This window comes from Phyllostomus discolor, chromosome 11, assembly GCF_004126475.2.
Source record: "Phyllostomus discolor isolate MPI-MPIP mPhyDis1 chromosome 11, mPhyDis1.pri.v3, whole genome shotgun sequence".
In the NCBI taxonomy this organism is placed as follows: domain Eukaryota; kingdom Metazoa; phylum Chordata; class Mammalia; order Chiroptera; family Phyllostomidae; genus Phyllostomus; species Phyllostomus discolor.
The window spans coordinates 49895139-49918199 of NC_040913.2; the positions used below are offsets into that span (position 1 = coordinate 49895139).

General features: G+C 37.3%; 1 pseudogene; it reads left to right on the forward strand.

Moving 5' to 3' along the window:
* Nucleotides 1-20855: 20855 nt before the first annotated feature.
* On the forward strand, nucleotides 20856-22774 carry LOC114508692 (annotated as a pseudogene).
* The last annotated feature ends 287 nt before the right edge of the window (nucleotides 22775-23061 follow it).

Below are 23061 nucleotides of genomic sequence, written 5' to 3' on the forward strand. Positions count from 1 at the left end.
AAAGTAAACAGAAACATTTCAAACAAACAACCTAACCTTACACCTACAAGATCTCAAGGAACAACAACAAAGACAGCCCCGAGCAAGGAGAAGGAAGGAAATAACCAAGAGCAGCACAGAATTAAACAACATACAGACTAAAAGCACAATTCTAAGGATCAATGAATTGAAAATCTGGTGCTTTGAAAAGATAAACAAAATTGGCAAGCCTTTAAGCAGACTCTTGAAGAAAAAAAAGAGGACCCAAATAAACACAGTCAGAAATTAAAGAGGAGAGATTTCAACTGGTACCACCGAAATACAAAGGATTGTAAGAAATTACTATGAAGAACTATATGCCAAGAAATTTGAAAACCTATGTGAAATGACAAATTTCTAGAAAAATATAATCTTCCAAAACTCAATAAAAAAGAAGCAGAAAACCTCAGCAGACCAATACAGGTGACAAAATTGAGACTTTTGTGTGTCAAAGCCTCCTGACACACAAAGCCCTTAAATGCATGGTTTCACAGGAGAATTCTACAAAGCATTTAAGGGAGAGCTAACCCCATCCTCCTTAGATTATTCCAAAACATTCAAGAAGATGGAAGACTTCTAAACTCTCTTTGTGAAGGTAGCATCATACTAATCCCAAAACCAAATAAAGAAACCATAACAAAGAAAGAAAACTACAGGCCAATATCACTGATGAACTTAGATGCTAAAATCATCAACAAAGTATTGGCAAACTGCATCCAGCAATACCATGAACAAGTGGGATTCATCCCAGGGATGCAAGGATAGCACAATATTCACAAGTTAATAAACATAATTCACTACATAAACAAAATGAAACACAAAAATCACAGGATTATATCAGTAGACAGGGAAAAAGCATTTGATAAAGTACAGCACCCATTTATGATAAAAACACTCAACAAAGTGGGAATAGAGGAAGCATTCCTTAACATAATAAAGACCATATATGAGAGACCTACAGCCAACATCATACTCAATGGACAAAACTTAAAGCTTTACCATTAAGATCAGGAAAAAGACAAGGATACCCGTTTTCACCATGCCAATTTAAGATAATACTGGAGGTCCTAGCCACAGCCATCAGACAAGAAAAAAGAAATAAAAGGTATCCAAATTGGAAAGGAGGAAGTAAAACTGTCATTGTTTGCAGATGACATGATAGTGTACATAGAAAATTCTTTCGACTTTATCAAAAAACTACTTGACCTAATAAATGAATTTGGCAAAACAGCCAGACACAAAGTCAATACTCAGAAACCAAAGGCATTTTTGTATACTAACAATGAAATATCAGAAACAGAAATCAAGGGGAAAATCCCATTTGATATAGTAACAAGAAAAATAAAGTACCTATGAATAAACGTAACCAAGGAGGTAAATGACCTGTACTCAGAAAACTATACGACACTGAAGAAAGAAATTAAGAAAGACACAAACAAATGGAAGCACATACCATGCTCATGGATTGGAAGAATTAACATCATCAAAATGGGCATACTACCCAAAGCAATTTATAGATTCAATGTAATCCCTATTAAAGTACAAATGAAATATTTCACAGATATAGAACAAACATTCCAGAAATTTGTATGGAACCCTAAACGACCCCAAATAGCTGCTGCAATTTTGAGAAAGAAGAGCAAAGCAGGAGGGATCAGAATACTTGATACCAAACTGTATTACAATGCCACTGTAATCAAAACAGCCTGGTACTGGCATGAAAACAAGCACATAGTCCAATGGAACAGAACAGAGAGCCAAGAAACAAACCCAAGACTCTATGGCCAATTGATATTTGACAATGGGGAAGGGGCATATAATGAAGCGAAAACAGCCTCTTCAATGAATGGTGTTGGAAGATCTGGACAACTACATGCAAAAAAAAAAAAAAAATGAAACTCGATCACCAATTTACACCACACACAAAGATAAATTCAAGGTGGATAAAAGACTTAAATATAAATCATGGCACCATAAAAGTCCTTCAGGAAAACATCAGTAGGAAAATCTCAGACATTCCACGCAGCAACATTTTCACTGATATGTCCCCTAAAGCAAGGGACATAAAGGAAAGAATAAACAAATGGGACTCCATTAAATTAGAAAGCATCTGCATGGCCAAAGAAAACAGCATTAAAATGAAAAGAGAACCAACTATATAGGAAAACATATTTGCCAATGATACATCAGAGAAGGGTTTGATCTCCAAAATATACAAAGAACTCACATGACTCCACTCCAGGAAGACATAAAACCCAAGTAAAAAATGGGCAAAGAACTTGAACAGACGCTTCTCCAAGGAGGACATACAGAGGGCCCAGAGGAGTATGAAAAGATGTTCAGTATCACTAGCCATCAGAGAGATACAAATTAAAACCACAATGAGATACCACCTCACACATTTTAGAAACACTACCATAAATAAATTAACAAACAACAAGTATTGGTGAGAATGTGGAGAAAAGGGAACCTTAGTGCATTGTTGGTGGGAATCAAGTCTGGTACAGTCACTGTGGAAAACAATATGGACCATCTTCAAAAAATTAAAAATGAAATTCCTTTTTGACCCAGGGATTCCCGTCCTAGGAATATATACTAAGAATCCTGGTACACCAATACAAAAAATATATATGCACCCCTATGTTCATAGCAGTGCTATTTACAATAGCCAAGATCTGGAAAGAGCCTAAGTACCCATCAGTAGACGCATGGAAAAAATGTCAGTGGTACATTTACACAATGGAGTAATACACAAGAGTAAAAAAAGAAGAAACCCTTATACTTTGTAAAAGCATGCATGGACCTCGAGAATACAAGGTCTGTCCAGAAAGTATCCAGCCTTATATTATGAAAAATAGAGACCTTTATTGAAAAACATACAAGAAACATTGTACATAGGATAATGATGCCCCGCACTCCTTCAATGTAGGCATCTTGGTACCTCACAGAGTTCTCCCAGTATCCATAATCTGCCCTGTCATATTTTTCTGAATCTTATTGACAGTCTGAAATCTCCTTTCAAAGGTGATTTTAGTTTTGGGAAAAGTCAGAAGTTGCAGTACACCAAATCTGGGCTGTAGTGGGGTCGAGTCACCTGGGTGATGTGATGGTTCACCAAAAAACTTCACGAGATGTGATGAATGAGAGGTAGTGTTGTGATGAAGCTGCCAATCACCAGTTGTCCATGCTGAGGCCTTTTGAATCTGCCAAATAGTTTCCGCAAAGGAATGTTTAGGCTTAATGCAAAATTTGATGCAGATTTGTTGCTCTACTCACTCAGTCATTTTGAATTCAACAGCCACACAGTATACATGCTCAATCAACAGGGTCTACCCTCCCCACTAATTAGTACAATGATGTCATCATAGTTCACACATGTGTATTCTAGTCCACTCTCCTTGGTTGATCAGTTACACTGATGTCATGCAAACTGTTCTCATTATATTAACAATGGCTGGACTTTTTCCAGACAGACCTCATATGCAGTTCTGAGGCAGCTGTGTCAGAACCAAAGAAGGGAAGAACAAATATTCCATGGAAATGGAAACAAAAAAAGCTGGAGTAACAATACTTTTATCTGACAAAATAGATTTCAAAGCTGTAAAGGCCACAGCAAGCAACAGAAAGGCCATTACATAATACTAAAGGATTAAATCCAAAAAGAGGATATAACCCTGGTAAACACATGTACACCCAATATAGGAGCACCTAAATAATAAAGCAAATCTTGGAGAGCTTTAAGGAAGAGATAAACAGTAATACCATCATTGTAGGGGATTTTAACACCCCACTGTGAGCAATAGGTAGATCTTGGAGAGAAAAAATAAATCACTAAGGAAACAGCAACCTTAAACAACACACTTGATCTGATGGATTTAATTGATAATTATGAAACAATTTATCCAAAGCAGCAACAAATACATTCTTCTTAAGTGCACATGGAAAATATTCTGACATAAACCACATGTCAGGACACAAAATAAGTCTTCACAAATTGAAGAAGATCCAAGTCATATTAAGCATCTTCTCAGATCACAATGGCATAAAACTGGAGGTTAAATAACATGTTATTAAACAATGAGTAAGTTACCAATGACATCAAGAAACAAATCAGAAAGTACCTGGAATGAAATGAAAATGAACACACAACAACACAAAATCTATGGAAAACAGTGAAAGCACTCCTGAGAGGAACGTTCATAACATTACAATCTTACCTCAAAAAGCAAGAAAAATAGGCCCTGGCTGGCATAGCTCAGTGGATTGTGTGCGGGCTGTGAACCAGGCATTGCAGGTTCCATTCCCAGTCAGGGCACATGCCTAGGTTGCAGGCCATGGCCCCCAGCAACCACACATTGATGTTTCTCTCTCTCTCTCTCTCTCTCCCTTTCTCCCTCCCTTCCCTCTCTAAGAATAAATTAATAAATAAAAAGCAAGAAAAATCTCATATAAACAATCTAACTCTACATCTAAAAGAATTAGAAAAATAACAACAAACCCAGAGTAAGTAGAAGGAAGGAAATAATAAGGATTGGAGTGGAAATAAATGGCGTGGAAACTAAAAAACAAAAACAACAGGAAAAAAAATACAAAAAAACAATGACACCAAGAGCTGTTTATCTGAAAAGATAAATAATACTGGTGAACTTTTAGCCAGACTCATCGAAAAATGAGAGAGAACCTCCCCCCCAATGAAATCAGAAATACAAGAGGCAATGTAACAGTGGACATTGCAGAAATACAAAGGATTGCAAGAAAATACTGTGAACAACTATATGCCAACCAACTGGATAACATGGGCGAAGTGGACAAATTCCTAGGAAAACATACAATCCTCCAAAACTCAATCAGGAAAAAAATCAGAAAACTTGAATAGACTAATAACAAGTAATGACACTGAAGCAGTATCAGAAAACACCCACCAAAATAAAAGTCCTGCACCAGATATCATCACTGGCATATTCTACCAAACATTTAAAGAAGATGTAATACCTATCCTCCTCAAACTGGTACAAAAACTTCAAGAAAAGGGAAGATTCCCAATTTCTTTTTATGAAGCCAGCTTTATACTAATCACAAAATCAGATAAAGACACTGCAAAGAAAGAACATTATAGTCCAATATCCTTGAAACTTATGGTAGATGCTAAGATCATCAACAAAATATTAGCAGACTGTATCCAGCAATACATTAAAAAGAGAGATTTCTGGCCAAGATGGAGGCATAGGTAGACACACTTTGCCTCCTCCCATAACCAAAAGGACAACAACAAATTTGAAAAGAAAAAAATAACCAGAACTTCAGAAAACTGAACTGTATGGAAGTCTGACAACCAAAGAGTTAAAGAAACATTCATCCAGACTGGTAGGAGGACTGAAGATGGGCAGCCAGGAGGACATTACACAAGTCAAGGCAGTGGCTGGCAGAGCAGGTGGCCCCAAATTTATGTGCAGATAAACCAGCAGAAACAACTGGGGAGTGAGACAGACCCCGAAACCCAGGGTTCCAGCATGGGGAAAAAAAGCCTCAAAACCTCTGACTGATAAAACCTGTGGGAATTGAAGCAGAGGGAGAAACTCCCAGCCTCACAGGAGAGTTTGCTGGAGAGACCCACAGGGCTCTAGAGCATATACAAAATTATCCCCAACCCTGGGAATCAGCACCAGAAGGGCCCAATTTGCTTGAGTATAGTGGGGAAAGTGACTGCCAGATGAGAGCTGAGAAAGTGACATTGTTCCCTCTTGGACCCCTCTCCCACATACAGTGCCTCAATGCAGCCATGTTGCTTGCCCCACCCTGGTGAATCCCTAAGGCTCTCCCCCTTACTATGTAACAGGCAAGTAGAGACAAGACAAAAAAAAAAACCACCATGGCCCAAATGAAAGAATAGACCAAAGCCTCAGAAAAAAAAAAAAAAAAAACACAACTAAGCAATGAAGAGATAGCCAACCTATCAGATGCACAATTAAAAACACTGGTAATCAGGATGCTCACAGAAATGGTTGAGTATGGTCACAAAATAGAGGAAAAAGTGAAGACTATGAAAAGTAAAAAAAAAAAGGGGGGGGGGGAATGTACAGGGAACCAAACATAAAGGGAAGGAAACAAGGACTCAAGTAATGATTTGGAGCAGAAGGAAGAAATAAACATTGAGCCAGAACAGAATGAAGAAACAAGAGTTCAAAAAAATGAGGAGACGCTTAGGAACCTCTGGGACAACTTTAAATGTTCTGACATCAGAAACATAGGGGTGCCTGAAGGAGAAAAGGAAGAGCAAGAAATTGAAAACTTATTTGAAAACATAATAAGGAGAGCTCACCCAATCTGGCAAAGGAAATAGACTTCCAGGAAGTCCAGGAAGCTCAGAAAGTCCCATAGAAGTTGGACCCAAGGGAGCACATACCAAGGCACATCATAATTACATTACCCAAGATTAAAGGTAAGGAGAGAATCTTAAAATCAGCAAGAGAAAAGGAGACAGTTACCTACAAAGGAGTTCCCATAAGACTGTCATCTGACTTCTCAAAAGAAACCTTACAGGCAAGAAGAGTCTGGAAAGAAGTATTCAAAGTCATGAAAGGCAAGGACATACTTGCCTTTCAAAGATTACTCTATCCAGTAAAGCTGTCATTTAGAATGGAAAAGCAGATAAAGTGCTTCCCAGATAAGGTCAAGGTAAAGGAGTTCATCATCACCAAACCCTTATTATATGAATGTTAAAGGGAATTATCGCAGAAAAAGAAGAAGATCAAAAATACAAACAGTAAAATGACAACAAACTCACAGCTGTCAACAACTGAATCTAAAAATTATAAATAAAATTGAACTCAGCAAACAACTAGAACAGGAACAGATTCATAGAAATAGAGATCCCATGGAGTGTTATCACCAGGGTTGGGGGGAGGAGAATGTGGGGGAAAGTACAGGGAATAAGAAGCATAAATGGTAGGTAGAAAATACACAGGGGAGGTTAAGAAAGGTATGGAAAATGGAGAAACCAAAGAACTTATATGTATGACCCATGGATATGAACTAAAGTGGGGGAATGATGGTAGAGGGGGGTATAGGGAGAGGGGAAATAAAGAAAGAAAAAAAGGGACAACCGCAACAGCATGATCAATAAAATATATATTTTTAAAAACCCTCCAAAAGAAAAGATCATATACCATGACCAAGGGTGATTTACCCTGGGGATTCAAGGTTGGTAGAATGTTCACAAATAATAAAAGTGATAAACCACATAAACAAAATGAAGGATAGAAATCACATGATCATAACAATAGATGCAGAAAAAGCATTTGATAAAGTCCAGCATGCATTTATGATAAAACCTCCCAGCAAAGTAGGAATAAAGTAATCCTACTTTAACACAAGAGGTCATATATGAAAAATGTATAGCTAACATAATAGTCAATGGGCAAAAACAAAAAGTTTTTCCCTTAACATCAGGACTAAGACAGGGATGTCTGCTTTCACCACTCTTATTTAACCATAGTACTGGAAGTCCTAGCCACAGTGATCAGACAAGAAGATGAAATAAAAGCCATCAAAATTGGAAAAAAGTGGAAGTAAAACTATCACTATTCACAGATAACATAATATTGTAAATAGAAAACCTTAAATACTCCACCAGAAAATACTAGATTGAATAAATAAATTTGGCAAAGTATAGAGTATAAAATTAACATCAAGAAATCAGTAGTACTTTTATATACCAATAACAAACTACCAGAAGAATTTTTTTAAAAAAACAACCTCAATTACCATTGCTAAAAGAAAATAAAGTATTTAGGAATAAACTTAACCAAGGAGATAAAAGACCTGTATTTAGAAAACAACAGGTCATTTAGGAAAGAAATAAAAGAAGACACAAACAAGTGAAGGCATATACCGTGTTTATTCATTGCAAGAGTTAACATTAAAATGTCCATACTACCCAAAGCAATCTATAGATTCAATGCAATTCCCATTAAAATACTATATGATCTCACCTTTAACAGGAACCTAACCAACAAAATGAACAAGCAAGGAAGATATAACCAAAGACACAGAAATTGAGAACAGGCTGACATTGACCAGAGGGTAGAGGGGAGGGGATTATAAGGGGAAAGGATGAATGGTTTACAGGGACAATTATAAAGGACACATGTACAATAACAAAGGAAGAATAGAAACAGGGGATGGAAGTGGGGACGGCTGGGATGGTGGCGAGCGGTGGAGGTAAAAGGCAGTACACTGTACTTGAACAACAATATAAAAAATAAATAAAATTGTTTTAAAAAACCAATGGCATATTTCATAGGTCTAAAACAAATATTCAAAAAATTTATATGGAAGTATAAAAGACCCAGATAGCCTCAGCAATCTTGAGAAAAAGAACAAAGTTGGGCCCTGGTTGGTGTGGCTCAGTGGATTGAGAGCCCATCTGTGAACCAAAGGGTTGCCTGTTCAATTCCCAGTCTAGGGCACATGTCTGGGTTGAGGGCCAGGTCCCCAGTAGGGCATGTGAGAGGCAACCACACATTGATGTTTCACTGTCTTTCTCCCTCCTTTCCCTTCTCTAAAAATAAATAAATAAATAAATAAATAAAATCTTTTTAAAAAAGTGCAAAGTTGGAGGAAAACACAATGCCAGATATGAAACTGTACTACTATGCTACAAAGCCATTGTAATCAACCCAGCCCAGTACTGGCACAAGAACAGGCATATAGATCAATGGAAGAGAACAGAGAGCCCAGAAATCAACCCACAACTTTGTGGTCAATTAATATTTGACAAAGAAGGCAAGACTATAACAATGAAGTAAAAATAGTCTCTTCAATAAAAGAAAGGTGTTAGGGACATTGGACTGGTACAGGCAAAAAAAAAAAAAAAGAGAGAGAAAGAAATAAAGACAGAAAGACCACCAAATTATAGCATAAACAAGAATCAAATGGATTAAAGACTTATTTTAATTCATAAAATCAAAATGGACTAAAGACTTAAACGTAAGTCACAAAACCATAAAAACGCCAGAAGAAAATATAGTCAGTAAAATGTCAGACATCTTATATAGCAATATTTTTTTTACAATGTATCTCCTAGGGGCAAGGGAAACAAATGAAAAAAATAAATGGGAATACATTGAACTAAAAATCTTCGGCACAGCAAAGGAAACCATCAACAAAATGGGGAGAGAAACCACTGTATTGGGAGAATATGTTCTCCAATGATACATCTGATAAGGGTTTAATTTTCAAATTTTATAAAGAATTTATACAACTGAAAACCAGGAAGGCAAACAACCCAATTAAAAAATGGGTATTTGATCTGAATAGACACTTCTCCAAAGAGGACATACATGTAGCCAACAGACATGTGGAAAAGTGCTTAACATCACTAATCATCAAAGGGATGCAACCTAAAACTACAGTGGGGTATTATCTCACTCCTGCAAGAATGGCTACTGTCAATAAATCAACAAACAACAAGTGCATTTTAGCATATGGAGAAAACAGTACCCTAGTGCAGACTGGTGCAGCCACGTGTGAAAGCAGTATGGAGTTCCCTCAAAAAACTAAAAATGGAACTGCCATTTGACCCAGAGATCACTAATTGGAATATATCTTAAAAATCCCAAAACACCAATCAGAAAAATATATATGCATCCCTATGTTCATAACAGCATTATTTACAATAGCCTGGATCTGAAAACAGCCGAAGTACACATCTGTAGTTAAGTGGATAAAAAGATGTGGTACATTTACACAATGGAATACTATGCAGCTCTAAGAAATAAGGAACTCTTGCCCTCTGTGACAACATGCTTGAGAATATCATGCTAAGCAAAATAAGCCAGCCAGAAAAGACAAATACCATATAATCTTAATCATATGTGGAACATAATGAGCAAGATAAACTGACAATAAAATAAAACCAGAGGCATGAATACATGAAACAGACAAACAGATCTCAGAGCAGAAGGGGATGGAGGGGACTGGAAGAGATTAGTCAAAAGACATACATGCATATAGGCATAGGACATAGACCACAATGTGGCAAAGGATGGGGGTAGGTATGAGGGTTTGGTGAAACAGGTCAAAGTGGAGGGGGACTTGGAGGATATCTCTAATAGTGTCAACAATAAAAATGCCTCAATTACAAAAGAAGATCCCATGTAACCCTCACAATGGGCATTCCTGAATCATCCCACTCAGGTGATCAAGGAGACTGCATCACTGGATCCCACAAAATGCCAATACATAAGGCCACACTAACAAAACTGGGAGACGTAGAAGACCTACCTAATATATAAAAAGAAACATAGATGCAGCCAAAATGTGGAGTAAAAGAAACATGGCCCAAATGTAAGAACAGGAGAAATCTCCAGAAAAAAAAAGCCAAATGAAACAGAGGCAAGCAATTTAGCAGATATAGAGTTCCAAAAAATTCTCAACAAAATTAGTGAGAACTTCATTAATTTTTGTTTTAAAAAAAAAACAACAGCAAACATAAAGTAGAACATAGAAACCATGAAAAAGAACCAGTCAGAAATGAAGATTACACTAGAAGGAATAAATGGTACATTGGAGGCAGATGATCAAATCAGTGATTTGGAACACATGGTGGAAGAAAACACCCAATAAGACCAGAAAACAGAAAAAAAATAATTATTAAAAATGAGAATAGATTAAGGGACCTTTAGGACAACATCAACCACAATAACATCTGCATCATAAGTTTATCCATAAAACTAAAGGAGTAATTACCCCCAAACCAGTATTAAAAGAAATGTTAAAGGGTATTCTTTAAAAAGAAAAATAAAATAAACAAAGAAACATAGTTATAAAGAATAAAATGGCAATAGATTTATACGTATGAATAATCACTTTAAATGTAAATGCTTAAATGCTCCAGTCAAATGACAGAGGGTAGCTGAGCTGATAAGAAAGCAAGACCCATATATATGCTGTCTATAAGAGATGCACCTCAGGATGAAAGATACACACAGACTAAAAGTAAAAGGACGGGAAAAGATATTTAATCTAAATGAAAATTTTAAAAGGTAGGGTAGCAATACTTACATCTGTCAACATAGAATTTAAAATGAATACTACATTAAGACACAAAAGAGGATCCAGCAATATATTAAAAAGATCATACACCATTATCATGTGGGATTTATTCCTGGTATGAAAGATTGGCACAATATCCACAAATCAATAAATGTAATATACCACATAAACAAAAGGAAGGGTAAAAAAATCATGATCATATCAATAAGTACAGAAAAAGCATTTGATAAAGTACAACACCATTTACGAGAAAATTCTCAGCAAAGTGGGAATAAAAGGAAAATACCTCAACATAATACAGGCAATATATAACAACCCACAGACAACATCATACTGAGCAGGCAAAAACCAAAAGTGTCTCCCTTAAGATCAAAAATAAGACAGTTATGTCCTCTTTCACAATTCTTATACAACATGGCACTGGAATTCCTAACCATAGCAATCAGACAAGAAGAAGAAATAAAAGGCATCCAAATTGGAAAGACGTAAGTAAAACTCATTATTTGCAGTTGACATGACACTTATATATAGATAACCCTAAATATTTCTCTCTCTCACACACACACACACACACACAACTAAAACTGAGAAATAATATCACTAAAGTAGCAGGATACAAAATATATATCCAAAAGTCAATTTCATTTTTATACACTAATAATGAACTATCAGAAGGGAAACTAAGAAAACAATCCCATTTACAAGTGCATTAAAAAAATACCTAGGACTGTGACAGGTGTGGCTCAGTGGACTGAGCACTGGCCTGGGAACCAAAGGGTCACTGGTTCAATTCCCAGTCAGGGTACATACCAGGTCCCCAGTGGGGGTGCATGAGAGGCAACCACACGCTGATGTTTCTCTCCTTCTCTTTCTCCCTCCCTTCCCCTCTCTCTAAAAATAAATAAATAAATAAATAAATAAATAAATAAATCTTTAAAAAATACCTAGGTATAAATTTAACCAAGGATGTAAAGACCTGTACTCAGAAAATTATAACACACTAAAGGAAGACATTTAAGAAGATACAAATAAGTGGATGCTTATACTGTGTTCATGGATTGGAATAATTAACATCATTTAAATATCCATACTACCCAAAGAGATCTATAGATTCAATGCAATTCATATCAAAATAAGCTGCTGAAAGATGGTGAAGGGATTAACCAAAGAACATTTATGCATGACCCATTGACATGGACAATGGAAGGATTGACTGAGGGAGAGGGGAGGGTGGGGCTGGGTGAAGGTGGGAAGAGAGAGAAAGAGTGGGAACAACTGTAACATTAAAAATAAAATTTAAAAATGATATTAATGGTATATTTTACACAACTTTTCAACAATTTCTATTGACACACAAAAGACCCTGAATAGCAACAACAATCTTGAGAAAGAAGATCAAAGTTGGAGGAATCACACTACCTGGTCTCAAACTATACTACAAGGCCATAGTAATCAAAACAGCATGGTACTGGCATAAAAACAGACATATAGATCAATGACACAGAACAGAAAGCCCAGAAACAAACCCATGCCTTTAGAGTCAACTAATATTTGACAAAGCAGACAAAATAAGTGGTATTGGGAAAATTGGGCAGATGTGTGCAAAAAAAGATAAACTAGACCACCTTCTTATAGTATAGACAAGAAAAATTCAAAATGGATTAAAGACTTAAGTGCAAGATTTGAACCATAAAAATCCCAGAAGAAACCACATTCAGTTAAAACTCAGACATTTTTCATAGCAATATTTTTCTCTGTTATATCTCCTTGGGCAAAGGAAACAAAAGAAAAAAATAAATAAATGGACTACATCAAACTAAAAAGTTTTGTACAGCCAGGATACCATCAACAAAATGAAAAAAAAACAAATCACTGAATGCAAGAACATATTTGCCAATGATACATTTCGTAAGTGGTTAATATCTAAAATTTATTAAGAATTCATACAACTCAACACACACACACACGTGCACACACACATACACACACACACACACAAACCCCAATCCAATTAAAAAATGGGCAAAGGATCTGAATAGACAGTTCCCCAAAGAGGACATACAGATGGCCAATAGACATATAAAATGATGTTCAATGTCACTAATCATCAGAGAAATGTAAATTAATACCACAATGAGATGTTACTTCATACATGTCAGAATGACCATCAGCAGTAAATCAACAAACAATATGTGTTGGCGAGGATGTGAATAAAATGGAACTCTTGTGCACTGCTGATGGGAATGCAGACTTGTGCAGCCATTGTGGAAAGCACTATGGAGTTAAAATTGAAAATGGAACTGTCTCATGATCCAGTGATTCCATTCCTGGGAATATATCTGAAGAAACCCAAAATAGCAATTCAAAAGAATATATACTAATAAAATAAATACCATATGATTTCACTCATATGAGGAATCTAATGAACAAAATAAACTAACAAACAAAATAGTAGCCAGACTCATAGATTGAGAGTAAATTGACAGCTGTCAGATGGGCTAGGGGTTATGGGACTGTGTAAAAAGGTGAAGGGATTACACAAATAATACAAAAAAAGACTCATAGACACAGACAATAGCATGGTGATTTACCAGAGAAAAAGTAGGGTGGAAGGAGATAGAAGAGGGTAAAGGGGGGATAAATTGTGACAGAAAGAAACTTGAATTTGGGTGGAAAACACAATAAAATATACAGATGAAGCCCTGGCATGTGTGGTTCAGTGGATTGAGCACCGGCCTGTGAACCAAAAGATTACTGGTTTGATTCCCAGTCAGTGCACATGCCTGGATTGTGGGCTGGGTCCTTAATTGGGGGCATGTGAGAGGCAACCAGTGGATGGGTGTATCTCACACATCAATGTTTCTCTCCCTCTTTTTTCCTCCCTTACCCTCTCTCTAAAAACAAAAAGAAATAAAATCTTTTTTAAGAATAAATAAAACAGATATACAGATGATATGTTATAGGATTATACGCTTGAAACCTAATTAATTTTATTAACCAATGTCACCCTAATAAAATCAATTAAAAACAAATAAATAAATAATCTAAAGATACACTTAATACAACTAGAAAAAGATGAACAAAGAAAACCCAAAGCAAGCAGAAGGAAGGAAATAATAAAAGTTACAGTGGAAATAAATAAAATAGAAAACAGAAAAACAATAGAAAAGATCAATGCAACTAAAAATTAGAAACTGAGCAGCCTCTAGCAAAGACTCATAAAGCAGAAAAGAGGGAGAACACAAATAAAATCAGAAATGAAAGAGGAGAGATTACAACAGACACCACAGATATACAAAGGATCATTAAAGAATACTATGAACAATTATATGTCAACATATTTGACATTCTAGAAGAAAGGATTAATTTTTAGAAACATAACAACCTTCTAAGACTAAACCAGAAGAAACAGACAATCTGAACAGACCAATTACTAGCAACAAAATTGAAGGAGAATTTTTTTTTAAATCCCAGAAAACAAATGATCAAAACCAGACAGCTTCACAGGTGAATTCTACCAAACATTTAAAGAAGAATTAGTACCTTTCCTTCTTAAACTATTCCTAAATATTGAAGAAGAAGGAATATTTTCAAACTCATCCTAGGAGACCAGCATTACCCTGATACCAAAATCAGACAAAGACACTTCAAAGAAAGAGAATTACAGGCCTGACAAACATAGATGCCAAAATTCTCAACAAAATACTAGTAAACTGAATTCAACAGTACATTAAAAGGACTACTCACCATGATTAAGAGGGATTTATACAAGGGATGCAAGGGAGGTTCAACATCTGCAAAACAATTATGTGATTCACCACATAAGCCAAATCATCATATCAACAAAGCCAAGGATAAAAATCATATTATCTCAACAGATACAGTAAAAGCATTTGACAAAATTCAGCATTCATTTAGGATAAAAACTCTCAACAAAGAGGGTTTCAACTTGATACAGGCTATGTTTGACAAGCCCATAGCTAATATCATGCTCACTGTTGAAAAGCTGAGGGTCTTTCCTCTAAGATCAGGAAGAAGGCAAAGATGCCCACTCTTGCCATGATTATTCAATATAGCACTGAAAGTCCTACTCACATCAATCAAATAAGAATAAGAAATAAAAGGCATCCAAATGACAACAAACTCACAGCTGTCAACAACTGAACCTAAAAAAAAACAAACAAACTAAGCAAACAACTAGAACAGGAACAGAATCACAGAAATGGAGATCACATGGAGGGTTATCAGCAGGGTAGGGGTGGGGGAAGAATGGGGGAAAAGGTACAGGGAATAAGAACAACTGGTAGATACAAAATAGACAGGGGGAAGTTAAAAATAGTATAGGAAATGGAGAAGCCAAAAAACATATATGTATGACCCATGGACATGAACTAAGGTGGGGGGATGCTGGTGGGGGAGGATGTCAAGGGCAGAGGGGGATAAAGGGAAAAAAAGAAATAGGACAGCTATAATAGCACAGTCAATAAAATATACTTTAAAAAAAGAAATAAAAGTCATCCAAATAAAAAGTAGTAAAACTATATTTGTAAATGACATGATACTAATTACAGAAAACTTTAAATAATTCACAAAATTAATAGAATTGATAAAAATTCAGTAAAGTAGCAGGGCTCAAAATTAATATACAGAAGTCTGTAATATTACTAATAGCAAACAATAAGAAGGAGAAATAAAAAATCCCATCCACAATTGCATCAAAAAGAGTAAAATAGTACTGGCTGGTGTGGCTCAGAGGACTGAGCATAAGCCTGGGAACCAAGGGGTCACTGGTTCAATTCCCTGTTGGGGTACCTGCCTGGGTTGCAGGCCACGTCCCCTTTAGGGATGCCTCAAGAGGCAAACCATACATTGACGTTTCTCTCCTTCTCTTTCTCTCTCCCTTTCCTTCTCTCTAAAAATCAAAATAAAAGTAAAAGAATAAAATACCGAGGAATAAACTTAATCAAGGAATGGAAAACTTGTATGCTGAAAATGATGATATATGAAATAAAGAAATTAAAAAGGACACAAATAATGAAATTATATACCATGCTCAGTGATCAGGAGGATTAATATTGTTAAAATGACCACACTACTCAAAGCAATTTACAGATTCAATGCAATTCCTATCAAAATATAAGTGTAATTTTCAGAACTAGAATAAATAATCCAAAAATTTATATGGAATGACAAAAGACCTTGAATAGCAAAAAGAGTCATGAGAAACTCCCTGATCTCAAACTATACAAAGCTATAAAAATCAAAACAGTATGGTACTGGCACAAAACAGACATAGAGATCAATGGAAAGAAATATAGAGCCCGGAAATAAACCTTCACTTATATGGTCAACTAATCTATAACAATGACAAAAAAAGATACACTGTAGTAACAAGTTTCTTCAACAGTAGTGTTGGTAAAACTGGACAGATAGATACATGCGAAAAAAAAAATGAAAATGACCACTCTCTTACACCATTTACAAAAATAAACTCAAAATGGGTTAAAGATTTAAGTGTAAGGCCTGATACCATAAAACTCCTACAAGAAAACATAGGAAGAATACTAGTTAACATCAGTCTAAGTAATATTTTTTAGATATATTCCTTGAACAAAGGAAACAAAAGCAAAAATAAACAAATGGGACTACAGCAAACTAGAAAGCTTCTGCACAGTGAGGGAAATCTTCAACAAAACAAAAGGGTAACTTGCTGAATGGGAGGATATATTTGCAAGTGATATATCTAAACTATATAAGAAACTCATAACAACTCAATAACCAAAAAACAAATAAATAAACAATTCAATCAAAAGTGGGTAGAGGACATGAAAAACATTTCTCCAAAGAAGACATACAGATGGCCAACAAACATAAGTAAAGATGCTCAACATCAGGGACATGCAAATCAAAAACACAATGAGTTACCGCCTCACACTAGTAAGAATGGCTTGTATCAAAAAGTGAACAAACTAATGTGTTGGCAAGGATGTGGAGAAAAGAGAACCCTTGTGTACTGGTGGCGGACTGCAAACTGGTGCAGCCCTGTACAAAGATTCCTCAAGAAGAACTAAAAATGGATATAGGCTATAAACCAGCAATTCCATTTCTGGGTATTTATCCAGCGAAAACAAAAACACTAATTTGAAAAGATATGTGCATCCCTATGTCCATTGCAGCATTATTTACAATAGCCAAGATTTGGAAGTAAACCAAGATGTCCACTGATACATGAATGGATAAAGAATATGATATATATACACAATGGGATATTACACAGCAATAAAAAAGAATAAAATCTTTTTTCATTTTCATGTGCAAAACATGGAAGGATATAGAGGATAAAGTCAAGCAGAGAAAGACACAAACCATGTGATTTCACTTATACGTGGAAATGAAAAAAAATAGACACATAGAAAACAAAGACCAAAGGGATGGTTACCAGAAGGAAGGGGTAAGTGAGATGCATGAAGGAGAGGAATATGGTTAATAATATTGCAATAAGTTGCATGGTGACAGGTGATTACTAGAATTAATGGGGTGGATCACATTATAAGTTATAAAAATGTCAATCACTATATTATACACTTTTAAAACTGATATACCCAATATAAGATTGTATGGAACTATACTTAAATAAACATAAATTTAAAAAGAGGAAGAACCCATGTTGAGCTAGTAGGAGGGACAGAGTCAAGACGATGGTCTTACACCCATGTGTAATATTTGAGATTCAGGAGGGATATCCTTGGCGCTGGATGGTCCCTCAGGAGCAATGGGGCTCCCGACCATGCCAAGTTTCCAGAGCAGAAGAGGAATCCCTGCAATATCTGGCTGCAAAAAAATCAGAAGCGTTTCAGTCTGCATGAGATGGAGGGCTTCTGGACACCAAGGTATCCTCTTAAAGGCTGCTCCCAGAGTCACTCTGTGAACACTCAACCTAAAGCTACAGCAGAGGACAACAGCTCAAAAGGTACCAGGGTCATACGGGGAAAAATTAATTGTGTGGCTTCAGGCCTAGGATTGGAAGGGCAGCCCCTATGTTCCTGTGTTCAGCACTCCTCCAACACTCCCTGTATACATAGGGTGGGCACCAAATCTGAATCTGCATTAATCTGTGAACATTGCTTACCTCATCCTAGTGACTCCCTGAGACCTTTTTCCACCCAGCTCACATACCACCTGAGCCTTTTTCCTTAGCTGTTCCTCACAGGCAGCCAGCCTCAGCCTGTTCTGCACACTTTACTAAAAACTCTCAAAGGTCTGTGGTTGGCCTCTGCATGCTTTGTGCCTCTTGCTGAGTAGCACCAGGCCCAGCACTGGTGGTAGCCAACCTGGTTCACAGCATGACCTTTCCCACTTCTCCCCAGGCCCAGCAAGGCAGCTACTACCAACCATGGATAGCTATGTAGCTCCTACCAGGAGACCCTTCCAAGAGGCCCCAAAACCAACATACCTGGTAGCCACCTTCAGACCACACAAGAGCACTACCTGATTAGTTCTATCAATGCCACACCCAAAGGGTTAGAGGTATCACACTACCTAATATCAAACTATACCAGAAACTATAGTAATCAAAACAGCATGATACTGGCATAAAAACAGACATATAGATCAATGGAACAGAATAGAGGGCCCAGAAATAAACCCACACCTATATGGTCAATTAATATATGACAAAGGAGGTAAGAATATACAATGGGGTACAGACAGTCTAGTCAATAAATGGTGTTTGGAAAACTGAACAGAGACATGAAAAATATGTATCATATTATTATATACAAAAATATAATCAAAATGGATTAAAGGTTTTTTAAGTATATTTTATTGATTATGCAATTACAGTTTTCCCAATTTTCCCCTCCTTATCCCCCCTCTAACCTGCACCCCCCAACCCTACAGCATCCCCCCTTAGTTCATGTCCATGGGTTGTACATATAAGTTGTTTGAATTCTGTTTCCTATGCCATTTTTACCTCTCTCCATCTATTTTGTGCCTACCAATAATGCTTCTTATTCCCTGTACCCTTTCCTCACTATTCCTCCCCTTCCCCTCCCCACTGAAAACCCTCCATGTGATATCCATTTTTCTGATTCTGTTCCTCTTCTAGTTGTTTGCTTAGATTCTGTTTCCATTGTTTTTCTTTTATTTTCTTTTCCTTTCTTTTTTTCTTTTCTTTTCGTTCTCTTTGCTTTTCTTTCTTTTCTTTTATTTCTTTTCTTTCTTTTCTTTTCCTTTCCTTTCCTTTCCTTTCCTTTCCTTTCCTTTCCCTTTCTTTTCCTTTCCTTTCTTTTCTTTTCTTTCTTTCTTTTTTTCAGGTTCATTTGTTGACTTGTGAGTTTCTTGTCATTTTACTGTTATAGTTTTTTATCTTCAATTTCTTAGATACATCCTTTTTACATTTCATCTAATAAGGGCTCAGTGATGATGAACCTCCTTAACTTGACCTTATCTGGGAAGCACTTTATCTGCCCTTCGATTTCTAAGTGAAAGCTTTGCTGGATAGAGTAACCTTGGATGTAGGTCCTTGCTTTTCATGACTTTGAATATTTCTTCCAGTCCCTTCTTGCCTGTACGGTTTCTTTTGAGAAATCAGCTGTAGCCTTATGGACATTCCTTTGTAGGTAACTCTCTCCTTTCCTCTTGCTGCTTTTAGGATTTTCTATTTAATCTTGGGTAACTTAATGATAATGTGCCTTGCTGTGTTCTTTGGGTCCAACTTTTTTGGGACTCTCTGGGCTTCCTGGATTTCCTGGAAGTCTATTTCCTTTACCAAATTAGGGAAGTTGTCCAAATTAGGGCAACTTATTTGTTCAAATAAGTTTTCAATTTCTTGCTCTTGTTCTCCTCTTTCTGGTACCCCTATAATTCGGATATTGGAATGTTTAAAGTTGCCCCAGAGGTTCCTAAAATTCTCTTCATTTTTTTGAATTCTTGTTTCTTCATTCTGCTCCAGTTGGATGATTATTTGTTCCTTTTGTTCCAAATCATTGATTTGAGTTTTGGTTTCCTTCCTGTCACCGTTGGTTCCCTGAGTATTTTGCTTTATTTCACTTTGCGTAGCTTTCATTTGTTCCTTCATTTGGCGACAGAGCTCAATCAGTTCTGTGAGCATATTGATTACCAGGACTTTGAACTCTCCATGAATAGGTTGGCTATCTCCTCATTGCTTAGCTCTTTTTGTGGAGTTTTGCTGTTCTTTCATTTGGGCCATATTTCTCTGTCTTTCATTTGGTTGGTCTAGTTGATTGTTTCTTTAATTCCTTGGTTGTTGGAGTTCCATGCAGTTTGATTTTCTGGCACTTCTGGTTGTTTATTGATTTTAGATTGGTTGTTATCCTCATTTTGGTTGTGCGAGAAAGTGAAGAGCTTCTACCTACACCTCCATCTTGGCCGGAACTGATTTAAAGGTTTAAATGTAAGACCCAAAATCATAAACTCCTAGAAGAAAACATAGGCAGTAGCCCTGATTGGTGTGGATCAGTGGGTTGGGCATTGGCCCACAAACCAAAAGGTCACTGATTCGATTCCCAGTCAGGGTACATGTGTGGGTTGCAGACCAGGTCCCTGGCTGGAGACATGTGAGAGACAACCAATCAATGTTTCTCTTACACATTGATGTTTCTCTTCCTCTCTCTCCCTCCCTTCCCCTCTCTCTAAAACTAAATAAATAAAACCTTTAAAAAAAAAGAGTAGATTCTTTTGCATCTACCACCTAAGAGTTGGGCTGCAAGAAGCAACAACCCCTCCTCTTCTTCCTCTCCACCATCCACTTGGCAGCCACTAAGCAGCAACCATGCATGAGTGCATCTGCATCCACATTGGGCAGACTGGTGTCCAGATTCACAATGCCTGCTGGGAGCTCTACTGTCTGGAACATGTCATCCAGCCTGATGACCAGATGCCAAGTGACAATACCATTGGAGGGGGAGATGACTCTTTCAACACCTTCTTCAGTGAGCCAGGCACTGGCAAGCATGTGCCCAGGGCAGTGTTTGTAGAACTGAAATCCACAGTCATTGATAAAGTTCTCACTGGTACCCTACCACCAGCTCTTCCATCCTGGGCAGCTGATCACAGGCAAGGAAGATGCTGCCAAAACTATGCCCATGGACATTATACCATTGGCAAGGAGATCATTAGCCTTGTCTTGGACCAAATTCAGAAACTGTATGACCAGTGCATGGGTCTTAAGGGCTTTTTGGTTTTCCAGGGCTTTGGTTCACCTCCCTGCTGATGGAACATCTCTCTGTTGATTATGGCAAGAAGCCCAAGCTGGAGTCCTCCATTTACCCAGCTCCCTAGGTTTCCACAGCTGCAGTGGAGCCCTACAACTCCATCCTCACCACCCACAGCACCCTGGAGCACTCTGATTGTGCCTTTGTGGCAGGAAAAGAAAGCCCCATAGAGTTTCTGTGCTCTGTAGTTTCTTTGATAAACAAGTGCTCTCTGCTCCCTGTAACACCTGCAAGATTTGTCGGGACAAAAGCTGAGTAAAAGTTATTTTTAGGTAAGGAGCTGGCTAGCAGACGTTGCTAAGGCAACATTATCCCAAGGCCAAAATGCTGACCTTCATTTCCCTTCTGCTTCTGTATGCTCACTTGCTTTAGCAGATGAATCCCCCTCCTCCTTTTTGCCTTGTAACAAGTATTTAAAGGAAACTGCGATGGGCCCCGGGTTGCTCAGGATTTGGGATTTAACCCCTGGGTCCCCGGGTAATAGAGTTTGTGCTTCATCATCTCCCCCGCTTGTGAGTGATTTTCCACAACACCTTCATTGTTGACAACAAGGCCATCTATGACATCTGTTGTAGAAACCTCGATATCAAGCATCAAACCTATACTAACTGAATAAGTTGATAGGTCACATTGCATTTTCTATCACTGCTTCCCTCAGGTTTGATGGAGCCCTGAATGTTGATCTGACCAAATTCCAGACCAACCTGGAGCCCTATCCCCATATCCACTTCCTTCTGGCCACATATGCCCCTATCACCTCTGCTGAGAAAGCCTACCATGAACAGCTTTCTGTAGCAAAGATAACCAATGCATGCATTGAGCCAGCAAACCAGATGGTGAAATGTGATCCTCGCCATGGTAAATACATGGTTTGCTGCCTCTTCTGCCATGGTGACATGGTCCTCAAAGATGTCAATGCTGCCATTGCTACCATCAAGACCAAGCCTACCATCCAGTTTGTGGATTGGTGCCCCACTGGCTTCAAAGTTGGCATTAATTACCAGCATCCCACTGTGGTGTCTGGTGGAGAGCTGGCCAAAGTACAGCGAGCTATGTGCATACTGAGCAATACCACAGCTACTGCTGAAGCCTGGGCTTGCCTGGAGCACAAGTTTGACCTGATGTATGCCAAGTGTGGCTTTGTCCACTGGTATGTGGTTGAGAACATGGAGGAAGGAGTTTTCTGAGGCCCATGAGGAGGCTGATATGGATTCTGTTGAAGGAGAGGGTGAGGAAGAAGGAGAGGAATACTAAAGTTAAAATGCCACAACAGTGCTGCTTTTGCAGGGAAGTTTATTCTGTTTTAAATGTTGAAAAGTTGTGTTTGATCAGTTAATTTGTATGTAGCAGTGTATATTCATATGCAAGTACCAGCCTATGCTTTAAAACATGACACTTGTTACAGACTCAATCAGTCCATTTCTCTGATAGGTTTGAATAAAGTATTCACTGTCTTTAAAAAAAAGAAAGAAAACACAAGCAGTAAACTCTTTGACATTGCTCTTGGTTTTATATATATATATATATATATATATATATGGCCTTCTCAGAAGATATATATATATATATATATCTTCTCAGGCAATAGAAACAAAAGGAAAAAAATGAACAAATGGAACTACATAAAACTAAAAAGTCTTTGCACAGCAAAGAAAAATCGTCAACAAAAGGACAACCTACCAAAATGAGAGAAGATATTCACTGATGATGCATCAATAATAAGGGTTAATATCCAAAATACAGGAGTCCAGCA